The sequence below is a fragment of the Larus michahellis genome, chromosome 1, assembly GCF_964199755.1.
Source record: "Larus michahellis chromosome 1, bLarMic1.1, whole genome shotgun sequence".
Classification (NCBI taxonomy): domain Eukaryota; kingdom Metazoa; phylum Chordata; class Aves; order Charadriiformes; family Laridae; genus Larus; species Larus michahellis.
The window spans coordinates 95,141,208-95,162,426 of NC_133896.1; the positions used below are offsets into that span (position 1 = coordinate 95,141,208).

General features: G+C 48.8%; 1 protein-coding gene across 3 annotated transcripts in view; it reads left to right on the plus strand.

Moving 5' to 3' along the window:
• The window catches only part of IGSF11 (immunoglobulin superfamily member 11), a 108,216-nt gene that overhangs the window by 47,049 nt on the left and 39,948 nt on the right, over nt 1-21,219 (plus strand). Inside the window, exon 2 of one of the 3 annotated variants that reach the window (XM_074594304.1) lies at nt 16,540-16,624. The exons of the other annotated variants lie outside the window; for them this stretch is intronic. The gene's annotated coding sequence lies outside the window, so the exon portion shown is untranslated. The remainder of the gene's footprint in view (nt 1-16,539; nt 16,625-21,219) is intronic. 3 annotated transcript variants of the gene reach the window in all.

Sequence of the window (21,219 nt, forward strand, 5' to 3'; positions counted from 1 at the left end):
TGTCTGAAGAGCAAAGGATCCTGGGACCCCACAAAAGTCTAAAGTGCTTGTCAAGACCCTTCCTTGAAGGCATCCCAAACCCACAAGATCTTGTGGGACAGTGTGAGACAGCACCTTGTTGACTGACAAATGGTACAGAACAAGAGTAGCCCTCCTCCCTCTGTGTCCAAACCCATGTCAACTCAGAGAGCTACGTTCTGCCTTCTTTGGTGACGCCAGTCAGGGGGATTGCTCGGTGGTGGTAAGGACATGTGTGCCAGCAAGGAGCAACCCTGGACTGACTCTGCACCTGGGAACAAACCTGTGCACAGAGACGGTCCTGCTCTTTTTTCCACCTGCTCCCTGCCAGGGAATGAGGCAACTCCTTGGCTGGGTCCTTCTCGCAGGCAGCTTCAGATGCAGGGAGCAGGTTGGTGGCTGCTGCATGGGTGGCTGGTGTTGTGCTGGAGGGAGGCGGCAGCGCTGGCAGGGATGCGGGGCTGGCTGTGCGAGTTATGTTGCAGGACAGTGCGGTTGTGTGAGCGGCTGTCAGTCTCCTGGCATCTCCAGTGGATTTGACAGCTGTGCAAACAGTGCAGGAGAACTTATCAGAGAGGAAGTGACAGTGAGGAAATGGAAACCTCTGGAAGCGTACCAGGGAGTGAAGCCTCATTATAATATACCCCCAGGCCAGATCAGAATTACTTTAGTGCAATGATACGTTATTTTTTTCCTCTGCTTTCCTCTCAGGGAGGAGATGGTACAGATCTTGACTGGTGTTGCTGGGTATGTAAAATGTCATGTTGCACAGTTGAAAGAGACGCTGGCCAAGGGAAATACGAGGCCTGTACAAGAGCTAGCTTGAATGTGCATTTGCAGAATAGCAGAATCTTGGCTTTCTGGAGTCAGCCTGTTTTAGAGTTCTTTTAGTTTTGCAAAAGGAGCCCAAGTCCTTTGGGGCTTCTGCTGGTCACCCACAAAGTCCAGGAAGGAGTTTTCCTTACCCCCCTCTTCCTATGTATATTTACATTCGATATTGGAGGATGTGCGTGTGTGTTGTATTTTCACCAGGATCAGATTTACTTTGGTGTAACAGGGCAGGATGTTGCCCTCTCTTTTAATACAACCTGGACGCCATGGAGATGTGGTAGACCATGTGGTGACCATCTCCCTCTTCTCCTTTTACCATACTGCCAGAAAAAACAGCATCTGGTCTTGATTTTCACCTTCCCCTGGAAGAGAAGAGATGGGAGAAAATAGCACATAGAAAATGGTGGTGCTACAACTGTCATTAGAAAACTTTTGAGGCCAGCAGGCATCCCTGACTGGTGGGTCATGTCATGATTGGGGACCGACATTTGCTCGCAGTGGGGCTATGATGACCAAACGCGTTTCAGCTTATTTTTTTCTCTGCATCACGATCTAAATAAATCTTGGCAAGCAAAAGGCGGTTATAATCATTTATCATTTGATGAGCTTCAGCTTTGTCTCTGGCAGGTACTAATAGAGAAAACATTGTCATCCAAACCCAAGCAGCCTTCAGCTGGAGTTAAATTACAGCACTGCTGAAGAGCGACAGATTTGGGAGAGAAAATAATAACAGGTGGGGAGATTATTAAAATACAATGCAGACAATACCTGGAGGGTAAATATAACCGGCTTGAGATGGCAATGAAATCTGAGGGGCATTTTGAAGGCAGAGAAGGCTGGTATACATGTGCCTTCACAGTGTGGACCCCTGGTTACACAGCTGGAGAGCTGATATCTTTATTTTAGCAACTTGTTTTCCATCATACAGGAGTGCTTCTTGTACCTGATAACTCACAGGCAGCCTGGATGCATCTTATTTTGCCGTGTTTCACAGTAGGCTTCCCACGGCATTCCAGAAACCAGAAATGTCCTGCTGCAAAATCACAGGTTTTGAGAGGCATTGCGGAGGGCAGCTGAAAGCCAGCCTTGGGTTGCACGTCTTGCTGTGGGTCTGGTGAACCACTATGTGGCTATGAGCAGAAGTAATGCCAGTGTTGCCCACCGCTGATCCCAGAGGAGCAGTCCCACAGCTTCTTTGGGTAGGGGTGATGTCACTCTTCTGCTCAGGTGTGCTTTCTTCTCCACCTCGTGCACAGGCTCCATCTCGCTCTCCCAGCCTCCTGCCCCATGTATCATGCAAGCTTTTTGCTCTGTCTGTCCTGCACACTTTCAGATGTTTGTTCTACCATACGTTTACTTCAGAAGGCCGTCTGGGGAAGGCATATTCATGCCAATAAAATTGATAAACTGCCAGAGCGAGCAAGATACAGTTTTAGTAACTGGCATAACAGTGAATTTGCTGACCTGGCACTGGAAGGGAAAGGCTGGTGAATTAATTACAGCACCGAAGCAGTGCTGAGGAGAGCCTGACTTGTCTTGGACGTGGTTCAGTTACTTGGCTTGAGATAGATGTTCAACTGTCGTACACCTGAGGAGGTAACAAATGCACGAGGTTGAGAGTCAGGGCTGCTCAAGGCGTGGGTCTGTGGTTGGGGTAAGCTGTTTTGAGACCATGCGGTAGCCCTCTGCCTGCCTGTCCGTGACTTCCCACCACCTCCCCTGTCCTGGCATTTGCAGTTGCACCCCTGAGATGACTCTGTAGATAGCTGCACAGTTGCACAGTTGCTGAGGCTGACGTGAAGGAAGCGGTGGCAAGGTGTAGGCGAAGTTGGGATATCAGCAAAGCATGATTTCAACCTGTTTTGATTCCTGTCCCCAGCTCAAATCCTGGTTCTAGCTCTGCTACTGACCTGGGTGAAGGCAGGTCACCTCTCCATGCCTCAGCACGGTCCTTAGCCCAGAAGCGCTGCCTTCCTTCTACAGCTGTGTGGAGGCACCCAGGGCTGCTTGTGACCATCATGGGGAAGGAAAAAGGGGCAAACTGCTGTTGCAGTCGGTATCGCCCATTGTGGTCAGTATCCCCAGATGCTTTCCCGTGGACTGAACAAGCCCGGTACCTTTGTTTTGCAAAGCTGAAGCTGTCCCTGGAGTGCGCCAGCCACGCTGTGGTCCCCTCTCCTACTTCTGGGGGCTAGAGGAAGAGGACAAGTGCTCATCTTGCAGCACTGTTGCTTTCTCTCCTGCACCTCAGCCTGACCACCAGTTCAGGGAAAACAAATGGAAGGTTACTATCTCTGGTGGAAGGTTGAATGAGGTGGCTTCAGTGCTTCCCAATTTTCTCAGAAATTTCAGGGAAATGCACAGAGGGCAAGCAAGCCTCAAACCTGCTACCCATAGGAGGCTTGGAGGGTCAGGGGCTCAGCAGTGGGTGCTAGTTCAAAGAAAATGGCATCGTGTTGAACAAAATCTCCAGAGATTTCAAGTGTACCATGAGTCTAGAAGAAAGAGTGTCCCTTGCAAAAGGTATGTTCTCTCTAAAAGTAAAAAATAATTATTACTGTAATGGTGTGATACTGCTACCCCTCATGTTTATGAATCCTTGTCGCCAAAGGAAAAAGATTTGAATACATCTTTGAATACAAGTGGTCTCCTTAGGGATCATCTTATCTGTGATGTATGACTGATAACTTGGCCAGACAAAGGTTATTGCAGGAAATAGACTTGACCTTTTAAGCGTACAACAGAGATTTGCAGCAGTAGTGAGCACTGCGCTTTCTAAATGAATGTGTTAGCAGGCAATGAAAGCAGAGGAGTGCATCTAATTAAAAATGTATGTCAAAGAAAATAGATGAAATAAAAAAGGGTAAACAAATATTAGAGAAGATAAACATATTGTCATAACAGAAGTTAGAGCCAGCCAGCATGGGAAGGGAAGGGTCCTGCGTAGAACAAAAGCAGCCATTTTGAAAGCTGCGCTTAGCACTAAATTGCAAAGAAAATACAAAAATAAAATGCAATTATGACTATACAGCTGGAGGACAAAGCTATTATGATGATGGTGCAGAGCCATTGGTAACTGTATGATGAGAAAATGCAAAAATCTTTCTGCCATCTGGTCAAGCCCAGTACTTACGTAGTTCTCGTTGTTAATGGTCCTCACATCAAGTATGTATTGTAAGGCTGCATCCTTAGCAATATTTTAAGGCTAGATCTATAGCAATAGGACATATGATCAGACATGCAGTCAAATGCACACAAATCTCTAAATTCCTCATCAGCTTTTTAAGAAAGCATTCTGCCTGGCAGACAGTTAAAGCACTTTTTTGCTTATCTGCACTTGTCAAAGCCTTTTTGGCTTCAAATAGCTCTGAACAGAGTCTTCCCTGAGCCTGGCTTTCTGGTTTTGTTGTGCCTCCTCTGTAAGATGAACGTAAATTATTGAGCAAGTATTGGCTTGCTATTACTCCACCCAGTCAGACCTGTGGAGGGGCAGTGGGGGGATTAAGATACGGAGTATGTAATCACCTGAGCTGGAATTTAGCCATGACACTGGGCTTATCATTTTTAATCTTATAAAAACAGGACCACTGGATCTATAATGGCTAGAAGTGGTCTGGTCCTCAGCTTTACCTCTGGCCTGAAAGCCTGGGTCTCCTGTGGAAGAGGCTGCTCTCCCAGCCTGGGCTCAGCAGAGAGAACAACCTGCTGACGACTCACCTTGGGCAGCATTTTATTTTTTTCCCATGAAGGTCTCCTCGTTTTGCTAATAGGCTTTTGCCTGTTCAGGCTCAGTGAGTGCAAGAGCAGAGCTGGTGGGAGGTCTGGCTGTATCAGGGCTGTTAAGGAAGGCTGCCTGCAGGTTTCTCGTGTTTACAGGGATGATTGCTTTTGACATCTCTTTTGGTGCCTCTCTGTTTGGGTCAGGCTGAAGGGAAACATGATGTCAGAGAAGAGGAGACCAAGTAAGGGTTGGAGCAAGGAAGCTCTGTGAACTTGGAACTGTGATGACCCTTGCCACTGTCATAAGAGCTTTGGGGCAGAGCACAGGAGGATTTCGGTTGCAGCATCTCGGTGTCTCCCAGTGAGATGCCCATTCACAGAGATGTCATTCCCCAGTGTGGTCTGACCTCTGTGGGCTCCACTGAAGAGGGCTGAGGGTGCGCAGCAGCGGGATGCGCTAGGCTGTGCAAGCGCTTTTGATTCAAAGTGATGGTTGCCCAGCGGTAGCCAGCACAAAGGACTACCTGGCATCAAACCCCATGGAAGACACCACCGCTCAGCTGTCCCTGGTGGTGCTGTGGAAGGAGGGTGATTGAAGTCGTGCATTCAATCCATGGGGACCTGCCCTCGGCCTCAGCAACTCCCCGTCCTTCCCCCCCACCCCCACCCCGGCCCCCGGTATGGTGGGGGCACAGCCACTCTGAAAGGGTCACTGCCTTCCACTACTGCACTGGTGTCTCTGCTGGCTGTGCGCCGGGGACACAGGAGGAAGACGAGCTAACGGTTTTCGTTGACAAGGCTGTCTTAATACCCGTGTAGATCTATAGGCAGAGTTGCCTGAGGAAAGATGAAAAATTAATGGGGACATTTTCACCCCGGCTGGCTCACATGCCATTTTAATCCTGCTGCCGACACGATGGGCGTTTCTGCCTGAGAAGAAGTGTTGAGTGAAATCCAAATCGTTTGACATGGAGCAAAAACAGCTCCATGGGGCCTGGGGCAATAAATCAGTTTGTAAACACTCTGCACTTTGAGGAAAGTCTATACACAGATTTTGTTTCTACCATGGCTCAGGCCAAGGTCTAAGCACCTCTAAAGCATGGACTGTCTTCAGCAGAAGGCAGTCTCTGCTGCAAATGTGGAGAAATGGGATGGTAGTGGGGAATGGGCATAGTGTAGTGGGGAAGCCTGTTTTATTCCAGATAATTAAGGCTTGGTCTGTGTGCAGAGTAGCACCTGTGTAACGGAAGGTATGATTTGCTAAAGTGTGCAAATCTTCCGTTGGTTCCTTTGGTTGAAACTTAGCGCCTCGATGTTTAGGTGGAAGGTAGCATGCACAGTGACAGCTAATGTCAAGGGAAGTATCATAAAAGCAAGGGCTGCTGGATTTTAGACAGAAATGCTGAACAACGTGGGGAGCTCAAAACCTGGGATGAAATAGAGAATTAATTACTTCTGGAGAGACGGCAGTGAGATGTGTAGGTGAAAGAAAGTTAGAGCAAGAATTGGGAAATACAAGAGTATTTAAGGTTTGCCAAGGCCACGCGGTTTGGGTTACACCACCAGCTCCCAGGGATCTCTGCCTGGGAGCTGTGGGGGGAGCAACCAGTGAGTGCGCCCCACGGCACAGGATGGGAAGGGGCATGCTGCTCTCCATGTAGTCCTCCAGCAGTCACTGTGTTATCACAGCTCATTCTTTGTAAGCCAGGCAAAAGGACTCATCCTCTTTCCAGAGAGATCAAGCCAGAAATATAAAAATAGTCCGATTTGGGCTGGGGCTTAAACCTAAAGTGATTACATGACTTCTATTAAAGCAAAAAGCAAACAAACAAACTCCATTTTCCTCTGGTGATTACATAACTCACAAATCAGATGAATGGGCAGTCTTCAAAGCCATCGCCAGAGGAAAGCACCTGTACATCCCGAACCCAGCAGTCCTGTGCTCTGGTGACTGGCACACCGGTGGAGGCTGAGCCCCAGCAGCACGGCTCTCACCCTGTGCGTACCTTGCAGCTTGCCTCTCCTGCTTTGCAAGGGGATGTGTGCCTTTTCCCAGCTGGATTAGGTGGCCTAATAACCTCTCCCTCAGCGTGGCATTTCTTCATTGCACTGCTGTCTGTGCTGCAGGGTATAGAGCTGCTCCGTCGGGCACTTGGGCTTTGGAGGACCACTAGCCAAGTGGTTTTGCCAGTGTCTGTGCAGCAGCGTGGGCAGCAGGGAAGCTGTGTATTGTGCTGGGAGAGGTATGAACAGCAGAAGAGGTTACATTCCCAGATCCTGTCCGTGCACAGTGCAATGCACATAGTTGCAATGCGATAGTTGCAAATGCAATACTAAATAGAGCCGCATGGACAGTTGATCTGAATGGCAGACCGCGATTTCACTGCAAAAAGCTTCAGTGAAAACTTGTGTAAATCACTACCTGCTAGGATCCTGCTATGGAGATTTCCCATCGTACAGGGAAGTTTATTTAAGTGGAGCTTACTTACCCCAAATGATGATTTTCCTGGATCACCAGCAGTTGAGAGATGGCTGCATGCTGTGGCTCGTGCTCTGGGTGATTTCTCAGGTGCCTTTGTCCTCGTTGCAGGTCATCAGTCAGTCTCTCAGCGGGAAGTTGCTGCTGGGTCTGCTACACATTTTTGTAAACGCTGAGGATGAAGGATATGATCTTTCATCTTTCTGATATATCACTTGAGGACTTTGAATTTTTCCTGGCCTGAAATCCTGTTGGAAACCTGGCTTGCGCAAGGTCATCTTATAGTGGCAGGATGGAGTGCAAATCTCTGAACTCAAGGTCCTCCTCGCCATAGGCTGGGGATCCAGCCAGTCCCTGGCCCCGACACATGGTAAGGTGGTGGTGGAGGAAGTGAATGATTTCCCATCAGCTTCCTTTGCCTGCTGCTCCAGAAGCAAAGTGTTGATGCAGGGGACAGCATGGCAAAATGTGTTTTTTAAAGGCTGGTGTGGGGAAGATGGGCTTGTAGGGGATGATGGACATTTTGGGAGTGTGTAGGTAAGGCACAGGGGTGTCATCTCAGTAGAGTTAGGGGCAGGACCAGGAGGACCCCTTGCCCAAACCACTGAGTAGGTAGCGCTTATCTGCAGAAGTGGAACCTGTACTTGAGTTTCAACCTGGGCTTCTAGCGAGGACTGAGCTCACATGCCAGGTCCCAAATGTGTGTGTGTAAGCTGGGGCAACAGCTACAGAAGAGCTGATGGTAACCCCGCAGTGAAGGTACTAATCTGGGGGGAGGTAAGGAGCACCGGACTCCCCTAAGCAGCTGGGCTACTGAGCCTGAGGCACTGAAATAGGAAGCTGAGTAGTCCAACATGCAGCCTTGCACGTTTTGATGTTAAGAGCTCTTTGCCCTCTACTGCTGTCCCTTTATGGGGCCATGGGGCCTCTTTCTTGCACTTCAGCGTCTTGGAGTCGTATCCTCAGGCTGTTTGCTTTGCACAAAGGTTATCAATATCTCACTCCCAAGAAAGGGGTATGACTGTCCCTTCTTTGGGTAGAAACAGGGTCTTGTGCTCCTTTATGTGAGACCATTGGGCATCCTGCCTCCAGCAAAATGGCCAGAGCCTGACACTTTGTAGTGTCAGACCCCCCTACCCGCCCCGCTTGCCTACGTGTCACAGGGTAGACACAGGAGGGCGAAGCTTTCTTTGTCTGCCTTGGAGAGTGTTTTGAAGCAGCCTTAAGATATGCAACCGTAAATTACTATGGAATTTCCTCCGTACTTTTGTGTGCATGCATATATGTATGTGTTGATTTGTGCATGTCATCTGTTTCTCATCATCAGTCCTTGCAGCTGGGTTGCTGCCCCGGTTTGTTGCTGAAGCTGGGTGATTATTCTGTGGTCTGAAGGTGGAAATTATTTTATTCGGAGAAACACCTTTACCAAATGCAGCGCTTCTGCACACCTTTTCCAGGACACATTCTTTTTGTCTCCTTCTGGGTTTACCATCGCCTGTGCAGATGATATTTCCAGGCAAGATCTGTTACTATATTCTCCTTTGTGCTCTGTTTTGCCCCTCTTTATCCCCTCTCAGATCAGCTGTCGTCTTAGTTCTTTGCCTCCCATTAGGCCATTACCTGATCTCCTCTCTCCTGGTGCCGCTGCCATCCTTATCACCCTAGCTGCTGCCAGGCTCGCAGAATTTCAGCAATAGTGACAACTCTCAGCTTCTCTTAGTTTTTTCCCCTTCCTCTCAAGCACACCTCAGAGACAGAGCTGGATGCTCGAGGATGGGGGGGTGGGTGTCCTGAGTTTGCAGCAGGTTTTCTGCAATGAGTTGCAAAAGGCGTTTGCAGTGGTTGCTCTCGGAGGGGCGAGCAGCCCAGTTAGTCCAGAGAGGGGTGACCTAAACCCAAAAATGTAACTGCTGGCGTAGTTAACTCCTTAATCACTGAGCAATAATATCTAGCAAATGTGTGAATACGGCAACTCTTAACTGCCTCCAATGTATTGCTGAAGCGTGAAGAGCCCTGTTGTCTCACGCTCAGCTGCTACAGCCTCCTAACAGCTCCTCAGCTTCGGAGACTTCTGGTAAAGTTGTTGGTGGTTCCGGGGCAGAAGAATATAGGAAGGAGCTGAATTAAAGCACATTTTATGTAAAAGCAGTCAACATAGATACCGCATCCCTGAGTGTGTGATTCACATTGCATTCATTTTGCTAAAAACTTGTGTACAGGTGTCACGGCTGCTGCCCCTGTCAGCATGTCAGTGTCTGGCTCTCAGTAGCTGCAGAGCGCGCTGGGTCTGCCCGATCCAGTTTGGCACCTCTAAACCAGAAGACTGGTGAAGCTTTGAAGCCGTCTGGGGAGGGGGAGGGAAGCAGCCTGTGGAGAGCGTCTGGTGAAATGTAGACATAATCCTGCTTCCAGTGAACCTGTCTGTGAAAAGGGCTGTGTTTCTCCAAAGTCAGGCAGTGCCAGCAAACCGAGGTGCTTGGTTTAGGCACTAAAATTTCTTGTTCTTGAGGTATTTAAAGAATCCTGCATTATTGACCATGATATCTGTAGATATCCGTTTCTCTAGACAACTTGATTGCTCCAGCAATCTATTGATTGCATTTATTGCCATGTTGCCACATTAGCAAAGGTTTGGGTTTTTTTTTTTTTTTCCTGAATAGCCCTACCTAAACGTGTACCTTCTTCCACCAAACGATGCATGTCTCTGTGTCTCAGAGATGCACTGCACAAGTAACGCCTTGTTTGTGCTGTTCCAGCTTACTGGTAGGCTTTGTCCTTCTCCTGTTACCCCGTATTTCTTGATTGCGCTGTTACACATGTGAAAGTGCCTTCCATTATGTTAGATCTGCACCGGCCGCTGGGTAGCGGAGCAGATCTATTGCTCTGCTGAGTCTGGTACATCACACACAAATTGTATCTAGAGTTACTTCATTATAGCTTTATAGCTTTTTCTTTTTTTTTTTTTTTCTTTTTGTCCTGTTTACGGTCTCATTGGGTTTCTGCATCAGTGGTCTGTCCCATGGTAATGCAGAGCAGTTGGATCAAAAGGGCTGCAACCACCAGTGAGCTCTGTCTCTCGCAGAGCAGATGAAACATGGAATTCTGGTCTGAACTGTGATGGGGCACAGTGCCATACTCGGAGCTCCCCGTGAAAGGTGAAGCACCAAAGCCTGGATCTGAGACTGAATTCCCCCGAGGCTCCTGAACTGAGGGGTCCAGCCCAACAAACTGGCCCCTTCACCAGCTCTCCCCAGAGGGTCGAGTCTGATTGGTCTCATCACCTTGGCAGTCCTGCTGCCTTGCACACTGTGCTACCATCCTGGCCGTGCCGTGCGCCCTGCTCATCACGGTGCTGTGCTGTGCTGCCAGAGGTGCACGTAGGGTAACCCTCTGACCTGTCCGCGTGCTCTGCACTAGAAACGCCTCATCTGCTCAGGCAGAGGGGGGGTTTCTTCTTTTTCTAGTACATCATCAGTCTCATAAAAGACTAAGTGACTCAGTTCAGTGGTGCAGAAAAAAGGAGTCGATGTTTTCTGTCCAGTGGCTGTTGCTTCTTTTTAGTTTTCTCTGAGACTCATTCCTCCCCTGTGTCTCTCCCAGTTCCTCCCACTCCAAGCAGTGCACAACCAGGACCTCTTACCCTTGCTCTTGCATTTCTCCTACGGCTTCCCTCCTGGCTCCTCCTTGGGTTTACATGCAGACTCGCCGGTCTCTTGGTCATGGGACTTTGCCCAGTGTCCAGTGCAGGATGGTTGAAGATAGTAGCTCCTCCTTTCCAAGCCGTGCCTGTCCGAGAAGCCTGGCCATCTCCCAGGCTTCATCACGTTCATCTGCCAGCCCCAGGCTGCCCTCATCTCCTCCCTGTCTGTGAGCCCTGGACAGCTTTTCCCTCTAGGCAGTGGCTCCTGGGGTGCTGTGCAGATACCCAGCCCCCGAGCCCGCATGGACCTGGCACGTACACCCAGTTTCACTTTACCTGTGGTGTAGCACCAGTCTTTCCCTTTGGGACCCATGTCCCAGGAGTAATGTTGACTCTGCTGGCCGGGGGCCCGAGAGGAACACCTGCAGCAGGTCGATGCCAGCCACCCCACAAGTGCACAGCAGGCAACATGTGCAAGCAGTGCCTGCCAGGGCTGCTGAAGGGCTCCTCACGTGCTTGTCCTGAGTTGCATGTTGTAGTTGAGTCCGTATTTGCTGTGTCTTTTGAAATCTTTTGGGAAGGGCAGGATGAACTTTGTTGGGCTTGGTGGCAAGCTCTCTCGGCCCTTCCTTCTGCTCAGGGCAGGGGTGAAGTCCATGTATTTTTATCTCCACTTGGGTGCTGAATTCCATGTCTTTATTTGGCTTGCCGTCTTCCTCCCTCTGCGAGGATGCCTCTGGCTGTACCTGGTTATATCCAGCCCTTAGGCATGCATGCAGAGATTCTTGTGAGGGTGGTGGCCACCCCCTCGTTCTCCACCTGTTATGAAGAGTTGGGGATGGGGTGAGGAGAAGGACTCGGGCAGCAGTTGCGCCTGGTGGATAGAGTTAATCCCTGGAGTCTTGAGCATCTCCTGTTTTGCTGGCCCGCGCGGTTTCCTGCCTCCAGCCCCTGCCCTGGTGGGGTAGGGTTACCGAAGACTCTGGGACTGGAGCGGTGGGGGGAGTGTGTCTATTCTGAGGAGCCGTGTTCGGTTACCGCTCAAACCCGTGGCATGCCAGAGACACTCGGGTATCGCTGTCAGGGAGCCCTGTGGTACTGGGGCAGGGGGACAGGAGCTGCAAGATGGGAGCAGCAGAGGATGGCCAAGGACCCGCAGGGCTGTGTGAGCCATTTTTTTACCCAGATGATTACAGAGATAAAATCTCTCAGTTCAAGACCGGAAAGTAGTGACACTGAAAGAGCATACAGCAGTTCATCTGTTAACCTTAAATTATTCCTCCTCCTGAACTCCCCACTACTGTGCCTCCTTGGCAGTGAGGGAGAGGATACAGATATGGTTTTTTGTGTGGATAGCCATGGTGAAGTGACGTGTTTGAGGATATGGGGGAGGTTGTGGCGCAGGGAAGATCAAAACCCTGGTCACAGATGGCCTGGTAGGTCTGTAACTTATCTGCTAGTCGGCAATGTATGTTGCAGAGGTTGCTTGTAGGTACTCAGTTCTTCTGGATAACTCTACAGATAATGATCAAACATCATTCAGATGTAATGTGCTGTTCAACACTCTTTATAAGCCCCTGATGTTCAGCAGCTCAGTTTGGAAGTAGAGACAAGAGACTTCATGACCTCTGGGAAAGAGCATGAGACAGGGATGTGATAAGCAAGTGGGCTTGTTCTGATTTCTCTGCGCTTGCTGGCAACATTCGGGTGAATGAGGACAGTGCCGCATGTACGTGTGTAGTTAACATCACTGTACAGTGTGTGGGCATGCTTAGAAGCAGCTTGCTTACGCTGATGTGCATCTCTACCTACCTGGTACTTACCCCTCTTTTATGGACCTTTAAAGAAAATGGTATTTTCACCTGCTGACACAAAAATAAAAGCTCATTTGGGAACTTGGCTGCCTGCAGGTTCCTGTCCTACATCCCCAACACTCCTGCCATGCTATCTTCTTCCGCTGGTATCCCCAGGATCAAGCACCACGACATTTACAGAGAGTCCACAATTTTCAGACACTCCGTGCCCTACCAAAGCTTTCCACCCTTCCACCCCCCAACTGGTAACACTCAGCTCCTTCCTACACCTCTGGTGACCTTTGGAAATATCCTTTACTTTCTCCTCTCCTTCCTATTTGCTTGATGAGGTACTGGTCTGGCAAGTACTTGGCTTTGGGATCTATGTGTGGTGATTGACTGCCTGGCAGGCAAAACCAGGCAGCTGTCTGTTGAGTTGTTACAACAGTTTGTCACAACACAAATTTACTCATCCCCTCAAAGTCCTAAAACTTACAGGAGCCTAAATCTTGGAGGTGTCTACTGCTCTGTTAAATTTTCTGACCAGCAGGTTTGAAAACTGTGTGGGTGACAAAATACTGATGTACACCCACACAAACTCACAGTGTGATCTCAATAAATGACATAAGTGTTGTATATATAGACAGTAATCATAGCTTTTTGGCTTAAAAGCAAGTCCACCTCTCTAATTTAATTACCAATCAAGTTTTGTCATTTTTCCTTGTGAATTATCCGTGCAAAGTCTCTTGGTCTTTTCTGAGCTGCTCTGCGGTAGATGTTCAGTGGGCAGTTATGCTTGGACCAGAGTCCCAGGTCTCGGTGCTGCTGTGGTCCTCTGGCTTGGAGAAGACCCCAGGCATCATGTCTGTACGTAGCTAGAGTCCCGATGGGCCAGCCCCCTACCCGTTTCCTAGGCACATACCCTGTGTGTGGATACCCTGAAGTCCGTGGCAAAATATCTGTGGCTGCTTGTCTTTGTTCCCTGCTTGGCACTGCATGTGAAATTCCTGTTTGAGGGGGATGTAGGAGAGACCTATGGGAAAGCATAGCACCGTTTCATGAATAAAAGGGTATTTACAAAACAACGGGGTTTGTTATAGCTACATGCAGTCTTTATACCAGACAGTGATGCCAGCATTCCCAAGAATCAGCAAGCAGACAGACTATTCACAGGCATAGTCAGCTGATTAATTTATTCACTGACAATAATTCTTATGGACAAGCATTCTGGAAAACGGTATTTAGGAAATAAAAATCAATAGTCCTTTTTAAGAATTCCAGAGCTATTAGGGAAGGCAAGTGGCTTCATACTTTTCGTTAAGCGATGCTTGATAAAGCACAGAGGAATCATATTGTCTCAGTTTGAGCATTTTTGCATATATTGCTACAGTAACCAGAACTAGTGCCTGCTGTCTTGCAGCTATTACTGATTATGCTACTTCAACTAATATGTTCAGCTCTTACTACATCTTTGCCTGCAGTTTGTCAAAGGTTCATACTTCTTCCTCCAGATTTTCACCTATAACTATGTCTGTACCTTTACTATGAGCTTTTTTTCGCTGCAGGATACTCCTCTGGTGTCCCCTGTTCTCTTAAACTTCTGTCCTTAGTTTTAAAACTTTCCTACTTTAGCCCTTCATTCATGCTTTTACATTTTTGTGTTCTTTTCCCCAAGCCCCCCCTACCAGCTCTCCATCCAAGCACAGTTTATTACAGCCTCAGTCACCAGTTCTGTCCGTAGATATCTCCATTTACAGTTACTTCTGTTCATGGTGGGTTTTCTTTTCAGTCTTGATACAGCTGCTTCCTTGCCCTGCCTTTTTTCCAGGTCTGCGCTACTCTTTCTTACACCAACTTGTTGCGCCCTGTTTTAGCTTGTTTAAGACCTCCATGGAACCATCTTTTGCTCTTAACATTACCAAAGACTCCCTGGGGTTCTAAGCGCTACTTTTGAACAGATACATATATAAAATTCATCATCTTGGCTAGGGCACATTCCTGATGTCCTAACCTAGCAATTTTCTTGCTCTTTGTGCGTGGGTTTTTCAAATGATGTGATAGAGAAGTATATTGTAGTCACTTAGCAACCAGAACTGGCTTTTGAAAGCAAAAATCTTGGTTTTTGTTTTGTAATTTTGTTTTCTAGAACCTTAAAATTAACAATTGCGTGCTCAGGAAATCAATTAAGTGTTTGCAGGGTTGCAGAACGAAGATAGACCGAAGAACAGTGTCAGTTCGTGTGTTCGCTTGCATGCACGTGTGTGTGCGCATGCTTATTCGCTTGCTCTCCCTAGTTATAGGTGGGACAGTGTATTTTTTTTTTTTTGTCCTCTTCTTTTGCACCTGATTTTCAGGAGTGCTGTTGAACTCCACTTACGGTCAGCGCAAACTTTGGCACTGAAAAATCTGGAAAAATCAGTTCCTTTGCTGCAGACGCAGGCTGCCTCCGATGCATCCCCAGCTGTGAAAAGTTCCAACCGCCCTTTAGCAACAGCCAGGGCTTCCAGCTTTGTCCCCGGCAAATTCTGCAATGCAGCTCCGAGTGATCAATGCAAAAGTCTTTGGCATATGAAAACTAAAAGTGTGGGGACAGCACAAAATAAATTGAATTGCAGAATAAAAGAGCACAGGCAATTCTCCTGATTGCATTATTCGGCTTCACATTTATTTAATTAAAACCCGGCATTTTCTAATTAAAACGCAGCCCCTGCAGAATTTCCCGGTTGCTGCTTGCGAGGCGTGGAGGGAGGCGGGCAGGGCTCGCCGCAGCGGCCACCGCAGGGGGGAACCTGGGCCCGGGGGCTAGTGGTGGCCCCCTTCTTCGGCGGCGATGCAGAGGGACAGCCTAGGGCGACACCCTGCCCGGGGGGAGGGTACCCGTGGCCCTGTCCCGAGAGCGTGTGGGGGGGACACGCATCCCGCTTTGAAGGCAGCGCACTGCCCTCTAATGCTGCTCCCTGGTAGTGGAGGGGGGAAGCCCTGCGGAGGGTGCCGGGCTGGAGGAAGCCCCGTGGGCGCCCTGTCGAGGCTTAGGGGAGAAAAGAGACATTTTTGGGTCCCGACGGGGTGGGGGGGTGGGGAGGGAAGAAGGGCATTTTTGGGGGACGCCCTGAGCCCAGCCCTGATGAAAACCTCGCCTCTCCATCCCCTCGGTGTGCCTGGTGACGCAGCTGGGGAGAGCCTTAGCGAGGGGCTGCTGTGGTGCCTTCTGTACCCAGGTGACTTGTGCGTTTCTTTTTGGAAGTAAACTTCTCCCGAAATTTGCTGTAAATGAGCTTCAGGACAGAAATGTTGCTCCAGGGCTTTCTTTTTAGCTGCGACCTGTCTTAGGTGAGGCCGTGGCTTGAGCTGCTGCGGAGAAAACGCTGCCCTTTGTCAGCGCTGCCCTTTTTCCTTTCCCTGTGCTTCAGAGAGGCATGTCCAAGCTGCGTATTGCCTTTACGTCAGAGATGTCCAAAATTACCATATCTTGTAGATTTTGGGAGAGTGTAGGGGGGGAAAACTTCCATTGCTTGAGCCTGTGTCTGAATAGAGGAGCAAGATTTGCTCCTTCTGCTTCCTCGAAATGAATGCCTGGAGGTGGATTAGCCCTTGCTTTCTTCACCAGGGTGGCATTGTGAAGGGCCTCTGGTGTCCCTGACTGTGGGATCACCTTTTTTAATCAGAGTTGCCCCTAAGGAAATCACCTGGCCAGAAAGTGCTGGTGTTTTAGATGCTGGCCTGTGGAAGCTAGCCTGCAGCATGGTAGAGGCTCGGCGCAGCCATGGTGCAGGCAAGCAAGGGCTGGAGGAAGGCTGTGGAGGTGGGTGGCTGCTGCATCTCATGTGTGGGGTGACCCCTCTGTGGCCCAGGAAGGCGACTGGTGTGGGGCGGAAAGCTTCTGCCCGATAATGGAGTTCACAGTTTTCCTGACCCGAGGGCAATTGGGTAGGAAGCTTGGCTGGGAATGGCTCATCATAAGACTGTCATCAGCTAGTTTAAGTCGATACCAATTACAAGGTTATTAATTAAAAAAATGTGACTGCTGTGAATAATGATTGTAACCCTTTATTTTCCAGGCAGCCACACTGCATACGTCTAGTGTGAATTAGAGCTCCCTACACGTACTGACTGGTAAAGGCTGTGCTCCCTTAAACGTGTCTTGTAAGTGTCATAATAACAGCTTTTTAAGTGTTAGGACTGACTTTTTTTTCTTCAGAATTGGCTTTCTCCTGCCTTCAGGAATCTTCTTTGGCTTGAGTTGCCCTATTCATTTATCTCCTGCTCTCTGAGAAAACATTAAAAGTCTCTTAAATGCAGCCCATCGTGAAAGGGTGAATGTTCAATCAGGCATGGAAACCCGCCTGATGTCATCTCTTGTTCCCAAGAAAGTTTTCTGGCATTCCGCTGAAAGTTCCCATGCTTTCATCTGTGGGAAAGAGATACTGGTGTAGTCACTATCCTTTGCTGGCACGGAGATAAGAGCTTGGTGCTCATATTATCACATGTCAGCCTCCTGACTGCCTGGTTGCCATGTCCTGGAGGAGGGACCTCGGGGCTGGCTGGTCCACATGAGGACAGGAGTGTTTGCTCAAGCAATTGCTGTGTTAGACTCGAACCTCTGATGGGTTTCCAGGACGGCCTGGTGGATCCCTCTCCCTGTTCGCAGAGGGGCAGAGTCTGCGGGGGCTGAGAGAGGAGTAAAGGGAGGTGGTGACAGGGCTACCTGCGTGGACATACACTGTGGTTTGCCTCGTGAAGCTTGGCTTTAATCTGACGGTGCCGTATTTCTGTTCTGCACCTGAGGCACAAGAGCAAAGAGCTGCCTGGCTTTGGTTTATGGTTCACCAGCCAAACTTAGAGACAGCTCCAAAAAGGGTGTACCCCTGCCTCCAAACCTCCTGTGTCCCTACACCTCTAATGCAAACTGCGTAGCCTTAAAGTGCTGCTCAGCTGTGCCCAGAAAAAGTGCCGTTCCCCCCTCGCTGACACACAACTTGATGGATCTGGGGGCATGAATCCTCTTCAGGGACGCACGTAGCCCTGGCTCCATCACCGCTGGGCAGGACAGATGTGAATCCACGTGCATCGGTGACGCAGGCAAACTGGATTTGGCCAGCTGCCGGGGCTTTGAATGTTCATTTTGGGGGAGGGAGGGAAGAAGGACAGAAGAGGGGGAAACCTACTCTCTGCCTTCTCCTGGTGCTGAGGTGCCTGGGGAGGGAGGGGGGGTTGCGAGCAGAGGAAGAGCTCGGGGCAGGGTTGCTGCTTTGCCAGGAGGTCCTTTCCCCGTTTGGTGGCAGAGACATAATATCGTGTGGCCAACGCACAGGAGCCCAGCTGGAGCTGTTTGTCCTTTTGCTGCATCCGATGGATTTGTGTGCGCCTCTGCGCGTGTGTGTGTGTTGCTTTGTTTTTCCACCCTGGGTTTTTTAGTAATAATCCCCTCCAAGGTTACAGAGATATCATTTGTCAGGCAAGCCGACAGAGCTCTTTCTTACTATGGGATTACATAAGAGAACACAGGCTTTATTACCATTTTAGGACGTATTAGCATTGTGGATTATTTCCATAGAGACTGAGCACAGCGGCTGCCTTCACTCCGGGCTCCCTCGTCCTTCCTCCCCCCCTTCCCCCACCCCCCTTCTTACTTTTTAAAAATAATATTCATTAGCAAACAAACAAGCGGCAAGTGTCCTGTGAAGCCTGGTTCTGTGATCAATGGTGTATGTGGAGGGCAGACCTGTGTGCCAAGAGCGCATCGCGAGCCTGCAGACAGGAGGGATTTCGAAAAGACGATGCAGAGCAGCAAGAAAGCAACTGTCCCTTCTTTATTCCTGCTCATCCGTGTGCCTTCTTGGGAGGCTAGGGAGAGACGCTGCTCCTGCCTCGGTCATTCATTGCCTGTGGGATCATGGCAGGTCAGGTCAATGCTTCGTGTCTCCATTTAAGTCTGTAAAATGGGGGGTTTAATTATACTGGGGTATCCTGTTGGCCAGAGTTAACTCACAACCCTATGATTTATTCAGAGCACCTTTTCTGTGACAAAGACTGATCCTGAAACAGCTTCCTCATGCTGTCTCAGAGTCTTTTGAGCTGCTGGTAGAGTAGGAAAGGAGTGTGGAGCATTGCCATAAACAAGTGAAACTGCACATTCCTCCCTTGGAAAAGCATCTTGACATATATTTGAATCCCGTGTTTCTGATGTGTGCTGTAACTGGGCTGTGATGGGATCTCCTCCACAGATGGACTAGCAGGGGATATTCTAGGTCTTTCTCCTTTTCCTCAAACCTTGCAGAGAGCAGAGATGTTCTTCCTCAGCAGGTCTAGGGGATCACTGAACTGTGAAATCTGGAAACCGTTTTCCTCCTCTGGGCTGTGCCTCTGCTACAGCATGAAGTATTGGCATTTCTCACCACCTGGCAGACATGGTATAAGAAATTTTTGGCCTTCATCTGTGCTGGGGGTGTCTGTTACATGAAGTGGTACGTCATAAGTCTCAAGCTGCATCGTGCAGAGCTGATAGTGGAGTCGATAGACGCGACTGGCAAGACCAATGCCAGTTCACCGGTCAGTGACTGGTCTCCAGGTCTGGAAGGGAGCCTTTTGTTTCACTTCTTGCCCGGTCTTTTCAGGGCTCATAAGTCATCAAATTAGTGTTTCTTCTCCTGATGCTGCTCATACGTTACCCGCAACATGAAAGTTGTACTAGATCCTGCGTAACTCCCAGTTTAGGGAACACCTGCAATGTTTGCACTGCAGTCATATGTCACAACTATCCCCCAAGGGCCAGTCTTACAAGAGAGCAATCAGACAGCTAACCGCATCCAAGAAAGAGCCTGCTGCTCTGCTTCTTGAATGCTTCTATTCTGGCCTGTCCCCTGATGGGAGCTGCATGTGAAAGCCTCTCCCCTACCAGTGAAACCCACAGGATCCAGGTAGCAAATATGCTCCAGTGGCCAAACTGGCCTCTGCAGAAGAGATGCTTTCTACCGGAAGAGCAAGAGCTAACTAAAAAGTCACTGAGGATCAGTCATTCATGAGTAACTTATTGAAGAAAGACAAGGAACTTGCGGTCGTTGGAGATGGGGTGGGAAGGTGCTATTCAATTCTGCAGTGGCTGTGGTGGGAACTTAAATGAGTTACTGGACACCTGAGAAGCCACATAGGTAGACAGTTGTAGGCAATCAGGCTTCAGATATTCTGCTGCTCAAAAAGCTTTTTGTTCCTCTTTGAAAGAATAAGTTTATCCAGAGCGCTGAGGAAGTAGCTGGCTGTTGTGACCCTGGCAATTGCATCGTTTCTGTGATTTACCAGCACAATGCATGATCATTAATAGCATCCTTACCTGGGATGGTAAACTGAAAACATTGAGCTTTACCTGTAGGCTAATTGCACCTGAGTTTTGGCATCTTTGCTGCCATTACAGAAAATTAAGTATATTTCTTGCCTGTGGATATTCTCTTTGCTGCTCTAGACGAGTGGGTCCAAGAGAGGGGAAAAAAAAGAAGTTAATTTCTCATCTTTGTGACCTGCCTGGACTTACCACCCTTGTGTTCTCTCCTGTGCTGGTCTTGTTTTCTTCTCAACAAAAAGGCCTAAAAACCTTTAAAGCCCCTGAGAGACAGAAGTTTCTAGCTAAAGGCTTGTGGCTGTGCAGGTAACAAAATACTTTGCTCACGCGTATAATGGTTTTGGATCTTTAAAGATTTTTAGCTGGATTCCTCATCCAGTCCTAGGACACTGGTTGGCCAACAGAAAGTGCCCTATGATCTTTACTTTCTGTAGGGGAGACCAGGTGTGATGTTTTAAAGACTGATCTCAGTCCTTAGAGAAGTCCATTTACAAGTCCTCTGTAATCAAAGATGTCTTATTCTAGCCAAAGCAGGCTACTACAGCAGACCCCAGTGACACGAACCTGTTTGTGGGAAACAGCCTAAGGAAAAGCTGTTCGGGCTGGAATAAAAAGCCATATGTGATAGAACTATTGACCTATCTAAAATGTTGGCAATAGATGTCCTTGCTGCCCACCCTGTTTACTGCTGCTTGTGGAGTTAACGTTGAAGGGATTCCTGTGTGTCAGAACACGTAGCCACCATTGCCAGTGGCTGGAAACCCTACCCAGAGACCTGACTTTCTCTCAGCTGAAAACAAGACAGCAAGGAAGAGCTTTCTTAGGTTAAATTTGCTACAGTTCAAAAGAGACTTGTTCTAGGATGTTTCTTACCAGCTTGCTGAAATCACTAGGGAATCCTTTAAACATCAGACCCTAGACACTGCTCTGCAGGGCTTAGGGCACACACTTTTGTTCCCGACAGCTACACCAGCATCCGTACACTACAACACCTCAGTCTGTTTCTTGAAGATTTTGGGTAGTTGTTGGTGGACTGCAAGTGTTTGAGCCTTGGACTGATGGCTGAATGAGCAAATTTGCAGGCAAATGTGCGAGCAGTGGGGCTGGCTGTATTTCTCATGCAAATACACACGACATGCATTCTTCCAGGGGCCTCAGGGAAGGGCATACTTCTGAACACTGGACTCTCTGTGTCAATGACTAGTATCTATTTGTCACAGTTACTGTGAAAGCAGGGTAGCAGATAAATAAAATGGAGAAGGACCTTCTTTCTAGCACATCAGTTCCAGGAGTGCCTTCACTTCATACTTGCTCATTCATGTGGCACAAATCAGTTTCCCTTGATGCTAGCTGGATTGCATCTGCAGAACTACAGGGAGATGAGCAGGCATCATTTCTGTCTCTT